Consider the following 16,970-nt stretch of genomic DNA (forward strand, 5'->3'; position numbering starts at 1 on the left):
GAGATCAAGTCAGCTGTGTCTCAGATGAGTTGCTATGGAACGCATTTCATTGCAATTAGCCTGTCTCTGTGTGCAAGGCCCCTGTCAGGCAGCCACAAGCCAACGCCATGACACCAAGAGATACTGCTCTCCAATTTTCAAAACCATCTGGAATGGTATAGTGCACACGTTGGTAAAAAAATCCATTGTATCCTATGGCAACAGATGTTGGCAGAAAGCATGCAGGTGGAAATTGTACTGAAAACCAATCTGCTGGATTTCTCTTATTAGCTGTCAGATACTGTATGTGCTCAATCCCTTCTCAGTGTGAAGTGTTGGAGACTTTCTGTTCGGAGCAGAAATGGAGATTGCCTTGAAATTCAAGGTTTCTTTGCTGGAGATTCAGAGAACAGCAAGCCAGGCCCAACAGCTGCAATGCTTCCTCTGCTCGAATGGTTCAGTTTTTCACAGACAAAAATGAGTGAATGAAAATGCTCTGAGACCACAAAGTAACATGGGCGTCTGGTGTGTAAGGGACTGAAGTCAGAGCAAGAATAGGCGATTGTTAAGGCTGTTAAACAGGGATACCACCTGAGATGCAAGAGATTGTTGTCACGGATGTCGGAAGGGACGAACCGTGGAGGGGAGGAGAGCGTGAAAGACCCTATGCGTAGCGGCGAGACGGGGGTTAGCCCGGGCTCAGCTGTTTGGGAAATGCCGTATAGAAACCTATGCCCTCAGGTAGTGGACGTGGGGCGACCTGGTGCTAGGCGGGTCTCAGGACATCCGAACCTCAATGCTGAGCCAAGCAGAATAAATGACCTGGAAATATATAGCCCCAGGGAGAGAGAGAGACACCGGAAGAACAGCAAAGCACCGGAAACAACAGACAGGACAGAGTAGGAGCGCCCTCTGGCTGCAGAGGATGTGACAATTGTGTCCCACCTGTCCTAAAGTCTGGGCAACAGGTGAGACCACAATTCTGCAGGGTGTCTTCCAGCTGGTGCCAAGGAAATCGCACATGTCACAGCCCTACCCAGCCAACACCTATCCCTGCGTTGCTCCAAATCCCTCAATCCCAAACTCCAGCCAGAGGCAGACATCACTTGCCTCACAGTGGCTTACTTCTAATGGTGCTCTCCCACAGACATTAATCAACTGCATTTCCCTTAATTTCCCTACAATTTGATTTCAGTTCAATGACCAATGTGAAGGGATTTTGTAGGAATTGACAGAGCAATTATTTCCCCATTAGCTGTGAGTCACAGCAACTTCATTACCGTCAGTTATTGTTCAGAGTGTGCCCTCGTTACAGGCTTTCCTTTCTGTCTGGGTGCTAAAATTAGACCACACAGAAAAGGTAATGCAGCTCTCCAACACTCGCTCGCACATTTTCACACTGCATAAAGTGATTAATAAACTGGCTAAACCTTTGTAGTTATTCTAATTGTTGCTTCCGCGTCAAATTGGGCCTTCACTCTGAGAGAGCTTCAGCCATGCTCATGAGAGCTACCACCGTGAGGGCGGCTTTCTGTTTGTAACTCTGTAACTGACAAGCATGTGCTTTCTAATTAACAGCAGTGATAATATACGAGTGAATGAGTGAACGGTGTTGTCTCCAATGAAGAGTGCCATTGTATGATTTGACTTAAGCAGTGGCTGAAGTTTTTATGGGAGGCCTTGTCAAAAGCCTTCTTTAAATCTAAATACTGTATATTATGTCATATGGTTAAGTGTTACCGACTGTCCTTTTTGCTTATTCTAATTATTTATTTAAACAAGGCCCTTTCTAATTCTGTTTTGGGTGTCTCTTAAAATACCTTTGCACATATTCTTCTAGTTGAGTTCTAACTCTTGTTTTCATACTAGTAACAGAAGTACAACCGTTTGATCTGTAACTTCCTGGTTCAGTTGAATCCCCTCTTTATAATTTATACACCTACTGTATAAGTCATCTGCAAAGGCAGGGTCCAACCTTACATGAGTGTTGAGATATCCTGCTCAGTGGTATAGATGCACATAAAGTCTATATAAACTGCTTATGCGGGTGAACACAAAGGCTGTAACATTTCCATAACATAGTAGAAATAATTACAGCTTTCCGGAACTGTGGATTGAGGTTGTCTGCTTCACTGAAAAAGCAAAGCTGCTGTCGTGGCTGTGCTGTGCTCATACTGTGCCTCTTTAACTGCAGATGGTGCTCAGAAAGCAGGTCAGGTACCTGCCACTGCCTCGTCGTGAATCAAAGATTTTCGAAAGACTTCAAGATAATACACAAATGGGGCGATAAAAAAAAATCTCTCTCTGTTTTTATGAATAATTAGATGTCTGGCAGTTCTGTTGTCCAGGACAAAACCAGGCTAGAGTTTGGAAATGTAATCATTTTTACCACGGGCAGATGTGTGCTGGGAGACAGATGTGTTTTTCTTTTGCTGCACAGAAAGCAGGGCTAGCAATGGCTGTGATTTACTGCTGGCCGTGAACACTCTGTGACGTTAATAGTGTTTGCTCATGTCCCCCGTGTTGTCACTCCACAATGGGATCTGGCTGCACTTGATAAGATTTGGACTCAGTGGAAGTGGATTATTATCTGGAGGGGAGAGTGCGTGTGGCAAGGAGTCTGATTTGCGTGCCCCCCAGTGGACTGTGTAACAAATGCTTTCTTTGTGTGACTCTTTCCTGTGCAGTGGCCTGCTCCTGGTAGGACAGAGCTGTCACGCACTCTATCAGGTGGTTATTAATGTATGTTCATGCAGTTAGATTATAGAACCAGCCTTTCAGTGCATTAAAGGAATTCACCCTCTCTGCTGACTCAGCTGCTCTCAGATGTCAGTATTGATGTTTTGCAAGGTTTCATTGCAGAAGTGACCAAGCCCAGTCCTTTAGCTCATTAGGAGCTGTGGGTTTACTTGTTTTCTTTAACTCTTCATGCACCAAAGATTTCGAGAGGAACACCCAGCAGGTTGATCGAGCGTAAACGAGATGATCGCACATTGTGATACCTGTGGCAACCAGTCCCTCACACAGGTCAGTCAAGTCCAGAGGTGCTGTTTCTACCGCCTTTAGGCAGAGGTATTAAATCCTCTTAGGAGTTTGAAGACCTGCTGGGTTTGGCTGTTTTGCTTGAATCTTAGAATAGAAATCTTCACAAGCCCCTCCTTCCGTCAACCTGCTTTTTAAAGCTCTCCTTCTGCTAAACAGCCTAGCTACACACAGAGATACAATGCACTGACTCAGTGAGTGATCTTCTTTCAATGTTCAAAACACTTTGGTTAGAAAACCCTTTGCTCAGCTAATGCAGCCACTCAAGAAACCTAGAAAATGAACGAGGCATGGTTTCTCAGTATTGTGCATTCGATTCCTCTTCATTGTTTCCTTTGCCAAAGTAAAACGAATTTTGAAATCATACTGTTAGTAAGGAGATGGGGTGGTAAGTATGATGCCACAGAAATGGAACAGAGTAAACCCTAAACATTTCCTCACCTATTCCAGAGAGGTGTGAGAAAGCAGGCCAGTCTATTGCAATCTGTTTCCAGCTGCAGATACTCGCTTTCTGAGTGAAAGCCTGTGACAGCTGATTACCGCAGCTAAGTGAATCCCTCAGCCTTCACTGTACGAGATTGCATTTGTCAAAGCTGGCTCTGAAATATGATTATGTGCATCTTGAGAGCGTTTCTTAAAGTGAATTTAATGATCTTCTTTTGAAACGTTCATTATTATCGGGGAAGCATTTTGGTTTTATGCAGGGTAGGAGTGTGTCTGTTTGCGTGAGGGGTTAGGGGAGTGCAGGAAATCATAAACAGGAATTGACAGAAGGCTTACAATTAGACAGCACCTTCAGCTGTGCATAATAGCCAGTTTCTTCACATCTGAAGTTGCAAGGCTTTCTGCTAATTTCCTTTTCACTCTCTGATCAGCTAATTACCTTCCCTTCACTTTCTGTGGTGCATCAATGAGTCTGCCTCCCTGTTTTTGTAGCTGTGCTTCTCTGTGATGTTTTCCTCTCTTGGCGTTGCCAGTGTGATAAGCCAGTTGGTTCAGCTCAGTTGTCAGAGGACCTTAACACACTTAACACATCTGGCTCCCTCAGCACAGCTAGAACAGCTCTGTAATTGAACAGCAGCTGAAGAGCGACCCATTCCCGAGTTGTCAAGGAGATGAGCCTTTTGGGATGTTACCAAGGTAAGGGGAATTTTGTGAGCTAATGAAACCATACAGCAAAAAAGCTGTTTAAGTGTGAAGATTATTTCTCTCGTCTCTGTCAACTGCGAGAAAAAATGATAATGCCATTGATGGAAGAGTAGGCATTGCATAGTTATCTGGGTGGAATGAGGTCTGTTCAGTGGAGTAGGGTTCCCAGTCCTGAGCCTGGTGGCTCACACACCTGTAACGAACAGTTCTTTCCGGACCCTATGCGGACGACACAGTCCGACGTAGTGGGGAAACACTAGGGAAACGTCATGCAGGAATACGGGGCTGAAGACAGGGGGCGTGTCCAATGTGCGCTGGTGCACGGGGGAGGTGTGGCCGAGGCGAACAATCCGAGAGAGTAGTCCTTTGGGAATATCCAAAACATAAGGGTAAGTCCAAAACCAGAAGATCCATCAGAACGAGGAATTAAAAACCACAAAGGCCGGGTCGGAACCGGCGGACGGGGAACGGGAACGGGAACGGGAACCGAGGTTAAAACCTTAACGGGACCAGGCGCTTCCAGGTCCCGGACTCGCACGATATGGAAATCAGATGCAGAGCCCGGAAGAGCGTCAGCGCCTGGCTTTTAAGGTGGGCTGGGAATAGGAAACAGGTGCACAGAATAAAGTCTCAAGTGAAAGGGCTGGAGCACCCTTAAGGAGGGGGGGACTATAATCGTGACAACACCTGCTTGTCTTTTTTCCAGCCTAGCTCTTAGGTACACAACCGAAGCCTTAATTGCCTTCATAATAGGATTAATTTGAGGTGTTTGACTGTTTTCATCTTTCAAATATCCCAGAGAATGGCTTTTAACTATCACTTCTTAAGCAAAACAAAATCCCCTTAGAGTAGAAAAAAGTGGTAAACATTCCAAACAAAAAAACTTTTTAGTTCAATTAAGGTTTCAATTAAGTAATTAAGCCAGGCTGGAATGAAAGCCAGCAGGTTTATGGTCTCCTAGGACCAGGACTGGGAACCTCTGACTGAGAGGATAACGAGGAGCACGCCGTGTTTCAGAGGGACAATACTGCGATACTGCGCACGATACTGCAGGTCTCACGCAGCTGCAGACGCTGAAGGACGCGATCCAGTTCCTTCGCCGACATGAGAGTCCGAGCGATGGACAGACGGCCTGCCAGAAGGAAGGAGGTAGAGCCAAGCGAGGAGGGAAACCTGCATGGCTTTGCGTTAGTGGATTTCAAATAGTGAAAAGGGCTTTGGAGGCTTGTGGATGATGAGACATCCACAGCTTACGTCCAGACCACTGCAGCAGCCTTGATAAAGAGTGGTCCTGCCCCAGGGTACCAGATCTTCACAACAGCAATAAGTGAGGCATTTCTGCAGTTTCAGGGGTTTCCACTGTGACCTGTTCACCTGGAGGCCACTTTTTTACAACCGCAATTGAAAAAGTCACAAGGGATGAAAATACCTATAAATCCTCGTGTCTAAATCTGGCCATTTTTCCTGTCGTGAGTTTCTCGTTGACAGCCGGTTTCACCAAAGCCCATAAGTGATCGAGCATGGAAGGGTCATGTGTCACTGGTCCAGTTCTCGTTTATAAGTAATAGCGGCTTTTTTCTCCACAGAGGCACAGACCTCTGCATTTCTTTTCTAATGTAATGGCTGAGGATCTTACATAATGTTCCAGGCCATTGAATAATGTTCCTTTCAACTGCCTGTGTGAATGTCTCTAAAAGAAACAGCGATGTAGAAAAGCTTTGAGAACTGTTGGAACAGAACACTTTAAAAAAAAACATGACGATAATTAGCACAGAATTAACCATCAAGCCTCCTGTGAATTGAATTGTCAACAAACAATCAATGTCAATGATGCTTTCCTCTCTGGATTTGCTGTTCAATTTACATGTTATTTTATCCAAACGTACAGTTTTAATGAGGTATCGACAAAGAACACCAGGCCAGGGTTTGCTGTTAATTCAGCCCCAGGGCACACTTTCTAAACCCTGTCAATAAAGCTGCTTGATGTTGCTTAGCAAAGGAAGCTGTGAGTGTGCTGTGAGGCACTGGTAACACTGCACAGCTACAGGCTGGACTCCAGCAAGGCTGTCTTGAAATCCCAGGAGCTGTGCCAGTCATCCCTTGTGCCGGAGAGAACCCCTGTCGTCTGAATTAACCATTCAGCGACCGCCCTGGACGTACAAGAAAAGGAAAAGAAACAATTTCAGAATCCAAGATTCAGTTTAGGAGGCATAGCGATGGAAAAAACTGTCAAAAAAATAAGAACACACGAAAAATAAGCTCTATAAGGAGAACAAGATTAAAAGGACTTGGTATTTTAGGATTACTAAATGCACAACATAACGCAGTGTTTATTCTCAAGTGGTGTGCTAAAGAGAAGAAAAAGAAACGTTTAGACACAGGATGATGAGGTTTCTGCTTTTGGAAAGGAAAAAAGATCAGCAGTTTCTCCATTCTTTTTAGCTTTCGAACAGACCGACAATAGGTCGAGGGCTTGCCGTGCTGCATTCATAAAGCTGTCTTGTTTTGATTTACGTGCTAAAGAAGAGCGGCGCATGTTGCTCTCTAATTCTGCAGACACGACACTAGACCCATTACTTTGCAACACGGCAGGTGTCCTGTGAGCACTGCATATGAAACCGCTAATCCCTAGCATATTTAACACATAAGGAACTACATATTGGTTTTCGTCCCTGGAAGCTGAACTGCTTTAATCACTGAGCCATAATTCTCTTTTTCCTCAGGTATGGGTTTTGATTTTGGGCTGCTGCTTGATTGATTTGCGGAATAACCGTCTGGCGGGCTGTCACTTGCCAGACTGGGAACATTAGTACCGTAATGACAGCATAACAAATTGCGCCGCACTTCTGTTTTCCTCAGTGCACGGTTCAATCCTGCTTCACCTGACACCAAATTAACGGCACATGTTCACCCTCTTCCATCTCTCATGCCACCATGTCATCCCAGAGCCTAATCTCTGTCACTCCCTGTGAAATCTCACAGCTGTGACATTTAATTGGGGACAAAAATTGCTGGAAAGAAAGGTGGTGAAGGAACAAGTGGTCGGACCAATAATATTTTCTGTCAGGTATTGCAGGTTGCATTCACATTAATGGCCTTAACAGTCATGATGAATCCAAACTGAATCTTGCAGGGATAAGGGCAGGAGATACTGTACACTACATGCCATAAGTTCTGATATGGATCATGTGTGGGGGGTCTGGGGCAGACCTACCCACATGAAAGGTTAGGGCAGAGAATATATCATGCTTTCTCTGCACATTTGCTATGGTTTTAGCTTCTATCCGCCATGTTTTCTCCTAGTTTCAATGTTCCGATACAATGTTTTTCTACACAAGACCACGAAAATACCACAATGTTTTATAAATACGGTATGTGAGTCCAGGAGGCCAGAGAGAAACAGATGTGACCACTGGGAGATCATGCAGACTCTGCACTGCAAGATGCCCTAGCCTGGAATCGAACCCAGGACCTGTACAGTGACAGTATGTCAATGCAAAGGCAAACCAGAGAAAAAGTACTGTACAACAAAGTCAAGCTTTGTACAGTAAAAGTGCAAATATCCTGTATTAAATTTAACACAGTAAACTTCTATAGTGCCAGGAATCCTGTTGTACAGCCTGGGTTTCAGCTCTTCCCCAGGCATCTTCCAGCTTTCCTTCCACCTGAGAATTATTTTACACCTCCACACATTAAAAAAATGTCTGCTTCCGCACTTCAACGCAGGTGTCAAAGACGTCATTCAGAGCTCATGTGGAGTAAACTCTAGACATTGCAGTAGTTCTCTGGGTACAGTATGTCTTTCTCTTAGCTGCTCCATGGCCTGTTGGAGCTTTATGCGCTTGTGTGCTTATGTGTTGGGTGGAGGAAGTCAGGTGGGGAAGCATTTCAATGACGCACGGGATCAGCACATGTCCTTCACAGCAGGATGTGGAGCTGAAGATCAAGGCACAAAATTGATCAGGCGAATATGGAAAAGCAGAGGACATGAATTAATCCATGAGGTGGCATGTGGTCTTGATTTTAATACAGGCCTGAATGTCAGAGCTGCACAAGATACTGCTGCTCAGCAGGACATCTTAAACTCCCTGTAGAGAAACACAGGCCCAGTGGCTACAATCCAGACAGTTTTAGTCCCTAATCCCTCTCGCTGGAATGATCTCATTATCACTAAAGAGTCCAGCTCCCTTTGGAACAGGGAGATCAACTTACAGAGAAATGTGATGTCTTATCCTTGAGTCGTTTTGTAATTTTGCTGCTGTTACATTTTTGCTCATAAATGTAAATGCTGTTGTTTTATATCCCCCTGATTTTAGCTTTATCAATTTCTGGTGTCAAGTAACAGCATTTATACTGTAAAACACAGCCTTGCATTGTTCCCTACATATTGTTTTTAAATGAAATTCCTCTCTGACGGGCTTGTGTAATTAAAGTCTATCGTATGAGGGGTAGTCTATTTGATGAAGCACGCAGGCAATACACGGGAGAGTTTAAATAGCTTTTAAAAAAGTTTCAGCATATGGTGCTGTGGAGCACAAAAAATTGCTTAGTTGAGAGCAAGGTAACGTCTGAGCATGCAGGCTTTAATGAGGCTCTCTGGTGCCTTCTTCCTGCAGACTCAGGAAACATACCTGCCCCCCACGCAGGGAGTTACCCAGGAATCGCAGAAGGTGGACCGAGCAATGCAGGGAGAGGTCTGGAAGGCAGAACAGCTGCTTGTGCCCAGAATTTATCTTCTCATGTTGATGAACTAGAGCTATTACAGGATATTAGAGGGTAAAACTGACCTTTTACACAAAACGATTTCATCTTTTTTTTTGTTTTGCAAAACACTTCCAGCCAGCCCATACTGCAATTTCATTTTTTAAATTATTTTGTTCAATTTGTCTTACTCTACTGGCCCATTCATGTGTGGTGTTTCCTTTGTGGTCACACTCGGCGGCAATCAGTGTGGGTTTTGTAAGTCTTGCAGGAACAGGGGCACCAGCTAAGTTAATAACTAACAGTTCACATAGCACTGAAAATCCAAACTCCCCTCATGCAAATCACAGCTGTGGCCCTGCCGATCCTGCTCAGAACTGGGGCAGCGTGTGATGTTGCTTCAGACGTGTTTGAAGGACCGGGGACCTAACCATAGTCTCAGAACCTGATTTTTCTTAGGAAAGAAATCCCATATGAAGAACATACCATAAATATATATATATCCATGAATTGTATTGGGCTGGTTTGAAAGCATTGTTTTGTCACAATCTATCTGTGCGTCTGCTAAAAGATTTACAGACAAGTGCCACTGTACGGGACAGGTTCTATTGTGCGTTCCGAGTGAATGCATCTCATCTCTTATTTATGCTGTCAAGAGGGGCACAGGGCGCAGAAAGGGAGAGCCGAGGTGCGTGCAGGGCTGCAGACTGAGCGGAGACAGACGCGAACTGCAAGAAGCCGACCGACACTCTCCGAGCGAACGGCAACGCTCGCCGGCCATGTCAGGACTCCCGGCGCAACGAGGAATCGGTCCGGTACGTCATAACGGGGGGTTCGGGTTCGAGTGCAGAGCTGGGACAGCGTGCAGGGTGCAAAGGAGCGATCAGATGTTCAGTCCACATTGAAAAGGGGAGGGAGTGTGCAGCTTTCGTGGTGTCCTCCACTTGATCCAGTGTACTTACAATCACCCCTGGGCCTCCAGTGTGGCAGCTCGTCACTCTACACAGCCCGCTGAAGTCTCCGCTGAGAGCTGCATTTACCTTGTATTGAAACCGCAGGGATGGGTTGTGTTTCTTGTAATGTGTTGTTCTCAGTACCAGGTGGTGTGACACTAGGCGTGCTACAGAGGACGTAGAAGCCCTGATCTTGTCGTCTGTCGTCTGAGGAAGCGCTTCTTCACTCTCTGTCCTGTTAGGAGCTGCAACACTCTCTGCAGAGCAGAGCCAGGCCGAGCGCCCAAGTCAGGCTCAATCGCCTGCAGGACTGGGTCTCCCTGCTGGTGTGACACGTGCTCCCCTCCCCGCTCCTCCCGGGATTCTGACGGTCTTCTGCCATGGAGTTCTGCACTGTCTAGATCCCTGCTCTAGCCCTGCCAGCACACTGAGCCCTATGACACTGGAGGGAGGCTGGAAGAAGATCACTGACTTAGGCAGAGATTACTTCTGTGTGTCATGTGTGTGTGTGTGCTCATAGCTCCTAGGAAACATGCCTGTAGCCCTTGCAGGACTGGTCTTCCCAGCCCCAGTCAACCCAGGGACCTTCTCATGTTCCCTCGCCTTTACTGACTTCTTTAGAACTTCTTTAGCTAAGGATGTAGTTTTTGCTTTCAAGAATTTTATGCCTAAACGTTTGCTGTGAATTTGGACAGGTAAACTGAAATCTCCCGGCAGTCTCGGGGCTAGGAGAAAATTGAACGGAATTGAAGTGGAAAGCAGCGGGGGGAGTGAATTCACCGAGAGCTCATCTGGAAGAAACAGGCAGCAGATGCTGGGGGTCACAGCCACTGGAGTGGGGAAGGCATGCTTTAGGGCATGGAGCTCAGTGCACAGGCTGCTGCATGTCCCTTTATTATTAATGAAATTTGTGAATAAGACAGGTCAGGCAGCTGCAGTTGGACGAGAGAAACAAAAGAAGGCTTAAAGGTTACTAGACATCTGCAAATATTAGATCTGGCGCAAAGACGCTTTGTAAATGTTACATTATTGCTTGCCCAGCAGTCCAGCTTGATCCCCAGTAGATATATCCTTTGTCTGAAACATACCATATGCCTTAGATGGGATTTTAGTGTTGTTGCTGTTCTCGCTAGCACTCTCCGGGGCTGGGTCCTGGCTTTGATTCTGGTCAGGTGCTGTCTGTGTGGAGTTTGCATGTTCACCCTGTGTTAGTGTGGGCTTTTTCCAAGAGCTCTGCTTTCCCCCCACCTCCTAAACACACTCAACAGGGAGGTTGAGAAAGGGAGCTGGGCAGCTTTACTGTGCTGTTAGGAATAGCTCTGATGCCTCTCCTATTTGATTATATTGCTGTTGTTCTTAACATTGTGTACAGACCACATACACAGACACACACATTTTCTTGTGCTCCTACATCGTAAGGCTGGGCACCATCGAAATCCTGAGCTGCAGAACAGAATTCACCCTTCAGTCTTTCTGGACTTCTGGACTAGATCTGTATGGAGTAGGTGGAGTTGAAAAATATGAGAAAACTGAACACTCTAGCAACAACATAGAAAAGTGCTAGAGAGTAATGTTTCAGAACACCTGACTGTTAGCTGTGTCAATCTGAAAGCATCAAGTCTTTTGGACAAAGCTGATAGTTTAATGTCACTTGGAAAGGTTGCAACAGTAGCATGAAAGCTGGAGTGTAAAATGTGTTACTGACTTGATTTATAACTTCATTGGCCTGGAGCTCCAATTAAGAAGGGGAGGCAGATGGTTCTTGAGCTGGTCACAGCATGGGGATCAATTCTTCCTGAGACTGGGGGACACAAAACATCATATCTGATATACTGTACACTGATGAGGCAGCGGACAGTGAAGCACTAAACCAGCTGTTAAGTGGAGCTGTGTTTTTTGCTATGCAAGACCCTCTCTCAGGTTCACAGATCACAGCCCTAATTAAAAAGACTGAGGTCTGAATTTAATGCATTTAAAAGAAAACTAAATTATTGAGGAAGAAAAAGAGGTGACTCCTGCTTCTTTTATCATCAATCTGAAGCCTTATGAACAACATCAAAGACTTTTCTCCTCAGCAGGATCTAAGCCTGGGAGTCAGGGGTAAGACAACATATGTGTGTTTTCCGGGGGGGTATTCAGGTTTTAATCGCTCACAGCTCTTATCTAGGATGTCGGCGGTTTGCCCAGGTCAGCACGAGCGAAGAGCAGGCTGGAAAACCTTGTTTGGAGCGAGAGTGAATATGTGGACGTAGAGCCGGCTTCGCGAAAGAAATAACAACCCCCAAAAAACCAATCAACGCAGGGGCGCCCGCGATGTCCCCCTCGGCGCGCGCCGGGCTCCGTCACTGCGGGGAGGCAGCGAGCCGGAGGGGTGACTGCTGGGAAGGGCTGAATTCGCTGACCCTTCCAAGCCTCACGTCATCCCAGGCCCGGCACAGACCGTCTCTTCAGGGCTGTTTACATTTTAATGCCTCATCATTTCCGCAGCATTGACTTCAATTCCCCTCCGCTGACATCCCCTGCCAAACGGCGCTTGATGCCCGTGATGATGGGCCAGTTTATTCAAGGGACGGCTAATGGCAGTTTAGTTCTGTTGCGCTTCATCTGAGCTGCCGCAGCGCTGCTGCCAGGATCCTGGCCCTGGCCTGGCTGACTGGACCCACACGCAGATCCTCCTCCCTCTCCAGCGCCAGCCTGTGCCTCCCCGCCAGCTGATCCGCGCTCCTGCGTGAAAGAAGAGCTGGACCCCTGTGCCAGCTCCCCGGCTCTGCCGCGCGGCCCTGCTGGGTATAGTTAACACACTTCATAAGCATCTAAGCATCTGGCATTTCTGGGATTAGGAGTGGGTTGGCATTCCAGTGCATTGGCACTCAGCAGCATTCCGGTTTGTGCCCTAATCCCCCTGGAATCGCAGTTTCTCCTAGCTAAATAGAGCTTTGTAAATAGCACAATATTTAGTTTGTAAACTTCCCCCTCCCCTCTTGATAATAATCCTTTATTTAACCAGATAAGTCAGTTTAGCACAATTTCCCACTAATGGGCCAGCTCGGCAGCTCTTTGAGAATGTCTTTAGACAACGTATAGTACAGTGCATTACACATTAAAGCTGTGTGTCTGTGAATCAGAGTTCAAGAGAACTGCCTTCCCTTTTCATCACAAGCCATTAAAATATCTTTGATTTAGGGTCTTTGAAATATCCTGTACTGTTGGTATATTTTACAGTACCTCACAAGTCTCCCTTCACACTTCTAGGTCTGTAGGCAGGATCTCTCATGTCTGTAAAACTCTCATGTCCTTGTCTTCCCTTGTCTTCCTCGTCCCCAGTGAGTGAGCACAGTTGCAGCATCTTGCACTCTGGTCTGGTTTGTCGTTCATCTCCATAAAGCTTTGATTCGTCCCACGGGAGAGAGGGGAATCTGGAGATTCAACCATTTCCAGAGGTTTTGGTCCGCAGGTGTAGTTTTTGCTGTATCAAACATGGGGGGGCTTTCGGCGGCATTATTCCACATGACAATGTTGGACCGTGTGAGTTTAAGGACAGGCTAGTCGAGCTTGAAACACACTCTTTAATTATGAAACTCAGTCAGCTAAGTGTCCCGGCTGCTTTCACAGTAAATGAAATATGGTGTCCTCCTATGAGGATCTTTTTTTTCAATCAAACTGTAATAAAAATGTAGGGAGCGCTCCAGATATATTGTGGCTTTCGCTAACTCTGCCAAAACATTGTAAATTTCCTTCTGGTGCCAGTGCTGTCCAGAATACAAACTGAATGTTACACGGTAAGGTAAGAACATCTCTTTTCAAAGCTTATTTTGGTATACCACAGTGAAAAACAGACTGGATTTCCTATTCAAATGTATTTATTCACATGATGAGCTGTAAGGTGACCTTACAGTAACTTCGAACCTTCAATTACAAGATGGATTACAACGTTTACCTCATTAATTTAGCCAAAAACTGGGGCCTACTGTCACAAAACACACCTTTGGCAAAAATGGACATCATCACAGGATGACAATACAAAGCCTCGATCACACCCAGTGACAAAACGCTCGAGAGAGTGTAAAAACCAGTGCTGCTGACTGGCTACCTCATTCTCATTCTCCAGCCTCAGGTGGAATGTTCGGCCGAAGAAGGTCGAACACACAAACTGGAATTTCACATGGTGGAATGGTGAAAAATCCCTCAATCACTCAATTTACTGCATCAAAATATTAAAAGGATGGAGGAACAACCTCCTTCAGGCTGCTGCAGCCAGAGGAGGACACAATAAATACTGATTACTGGGGTACAAAACACTTTAAACACCACGAATTGTGAAATACATGTTAACAGCTTTCAACATATGTTCTGTTGAAACGACAGTGCGGAGAGACATGCGCGTCTTTGTCTTTTTATTTGTTTCCATAACAGATATTGAAGGTACATCTGGATTTTCAGGCTAAATCATCTGTGAGTGATGGTCCAACATGAGTATGAATACATGTTACTGTAGCATAAACTCACCAAGAGCACCACAATACAATATAGTCGTACGAAAGACGTGATCAGTAAGAATTCAGGCAAATAAAACGCATTCCGGCAACATGTTTACACCACAGAGCAAGCGTCAGACTGAGCACTGTTTTAAAGGATTCTTCCAAACTGTTTTGCTATGAATCCCGTTTGACAGCTCTGTCTGCAGTTTAGTCCTCCTTTGTCTCCTGAGTTAACAACTGCTGTTAGTCTTCTGTTATTAGTTTCAGAACACTACTGACAGAGCACTGAGGTTTTACGTTTTTATTGAGGATGAGGTGCAGTGAAGCTCTGCATACTTTTAAAGCTGCTTTGTTATGCAATTAAATCAGTAATCAGTGCATTACAATGTAATAACTATGTATCTAGAAATTCTGTAGAGTATCCTTTTCTTACACTGCCTTATATTTACTGTTCAATACTATCAACTGCTGTAGAATTCTGTAACACTCTTTGTCTAACTGCTGCTAAAGGCTCCATTGCAAATTAATTGATTGAATGTAATTTAATTGCAAAAGCATTTGCATTTCTATCACTATCAAGTTCATACAAGACTGCTTTCTTTTAATGTGAAATTGGAACCAAAACCACACAATATCACACTTGCATGTTCTCTTCTTCCTACAGATTTATTGTCAGTGAGTGTGGGTGCAGCAAAAAAGAACATTTGTCTTCATAAGTTTCCAATTTCATGAATGTAGAGGGGAAAAAAATCAGGTTATCTGTAAATTAGTTTGACCGAGATTGCTGTCAGGACCTGGTTCTCTTTAAACCAGCCTTCTGTCACATTGCCTCCAAAGATTACTAAATTAAATTCCTCACACAGCCAGCAACATGAGAGAGGGACTGCGTGCCTCTGCTATCTCCATCGGTCTCTTGGGCACTCTTTCAAAACCAGAGAGCTGAGACAATTTATCATAATGTCAACTGCCGTAGGAGAAGCAAGAGCTTGCTTCCTGTTGTGAGAATACAGTTGAGCTGTTAGAGTTCAGAGTCTGTCATTAAAATACCAGTCGCAATGCACGTGCTGCCTATAGTCGCTTCAGCGAAAGAGGCTTGCACCAGTGGCAGAAGCACTAATAGAAGCCACCATGTACATCTCCCAGGGGCAGGAGAGAGGGTGAGATGTACACATCTATCTTGTGGCGCACAACTGCATTGCTGGCACTCTTCTGTTGGGACATTCAGCTACTCCTTCAACTGCTGGAGCTCTCAGACTGATGTCTTTAAAGCTTTCCTCATGGTTGTCTGCAGAAGAGCTTGACAGACCTCTTTCTTTTGTGTATCAATAACAAAGCAACATCACACTGCAGACGCTGCCCTGTGGGTCCAGCTTCTAAGGGTTTTAAATATTAACAAGGATGTTCCTTGCTGTTTTCTGCCCATCCATTTCTGCCAAACTCGCACAGCACTGAGAAGACGAGATGCAGCCCATGTGTCAGTGTGTAGGTGTTTGTGGGAGTTGTGTGTGTGTGGGGGAGGTGTGTTGGGGGGGGTTAATTGTTTCAGTTCATGTCTGTGTACGGACAGAGAAAAAATGAAAAATGCAAGAAAGACCGCACAGTATTTGAAAATGTATGCCACGAAGCACCTGAATCTATTAGACATATCTTTTTTAAATTACTGCTTGCTTGAATTAATAATGGATGAATCAATACAAAGGCAGACCTCTCAAGAAACTGACCTGTTGAGGGTTTTCTGATCTTCTGGGGGAAGTAAATACAGAAGTTTGTGGTGTAGTCATGCAAAAACGCTGCTGACTGCAATGCAGCATAGAATAGAAATATGCTTTTCATAATTGGTTAGGTCGTTGAACCAGAGAGGGTTTTGGGGAGCACCACACTGATTTGCTCGACTCTTCATTTGGAAAAAGCAGTATCTGGCAGCAGGTCTGAACAGTCATGCAGTCTGCGTGTAGAAGGGCACTGACGACAGCAGCTCTAAGGCGAGGTCAAGGGTTGCGGGGTGAGTGCAGAAGACAGCGAGAGGGGCTGTCTCCCTGGAGCTGCAGCTCTCTCTAGTCATCACTCACCAAACACCACTGGAGCTTCTCACGTTTCCATGGCGCCCAGGCTGGCAGCAGCATCTCTTTCATGAGGGTCTTCTGCAGCAGGGCTCCTGGGGCTTACATGTCTAGGGAAAAGGTTAAAGGTCGTCTGCCAGGAGACAGCTGAGGTCCCTGGCAGAGTGGCCTGTATCTTCTGGGGATCTCGGGAATTCACATTGTTCTCCTATTGTACACTTTGAGCAGACCTGGGCACTAGCAAAAAATCACAAGCATAAAAATCCTAACTAAAACCCGCCGAGACTGTACAATGACTGACTAGAGTATTGCTGATGTTATGCTACATTGCCGCACAGACTATAAATACGCAGCAGAAGAGAAAATGAACTACCCTATAGAATTGCATACTTCCACTAATCCTAAAGGACCCACTCCCTCCCCAGCCAGAAGAGAAAAGAAATAGTATAACACTCAGTGAGGGTGGGGGTCCTGACTCACTTCTCTTCCCTACTGTGAAAGGAGTTTTGAGAGCAAGTATGGTCTACAGCTGAAGCAGACCTTTAGGGTTATCTTCTGGGAAGGTAAAGCTACTAGCGACACCTGCTGGAAATCTTTAAGCACTGTCT

Source organism: Lepisosteus platostomus, chromosome 11 (genome assembly GCF_059453375.1).
Source record: "Lepisosteus platostomus isolate fLepPlt1 chromosome 11, fLepPlt1.hap1, whole genome shotgun sequence".
Classification (NCBI taxonomy): Eukaryota; Metazoa; Chordata; class Actinopteri; order Semionotiformes; family Lepisosteidae; genus Lepisosteus; species Lepisosteus platostomus.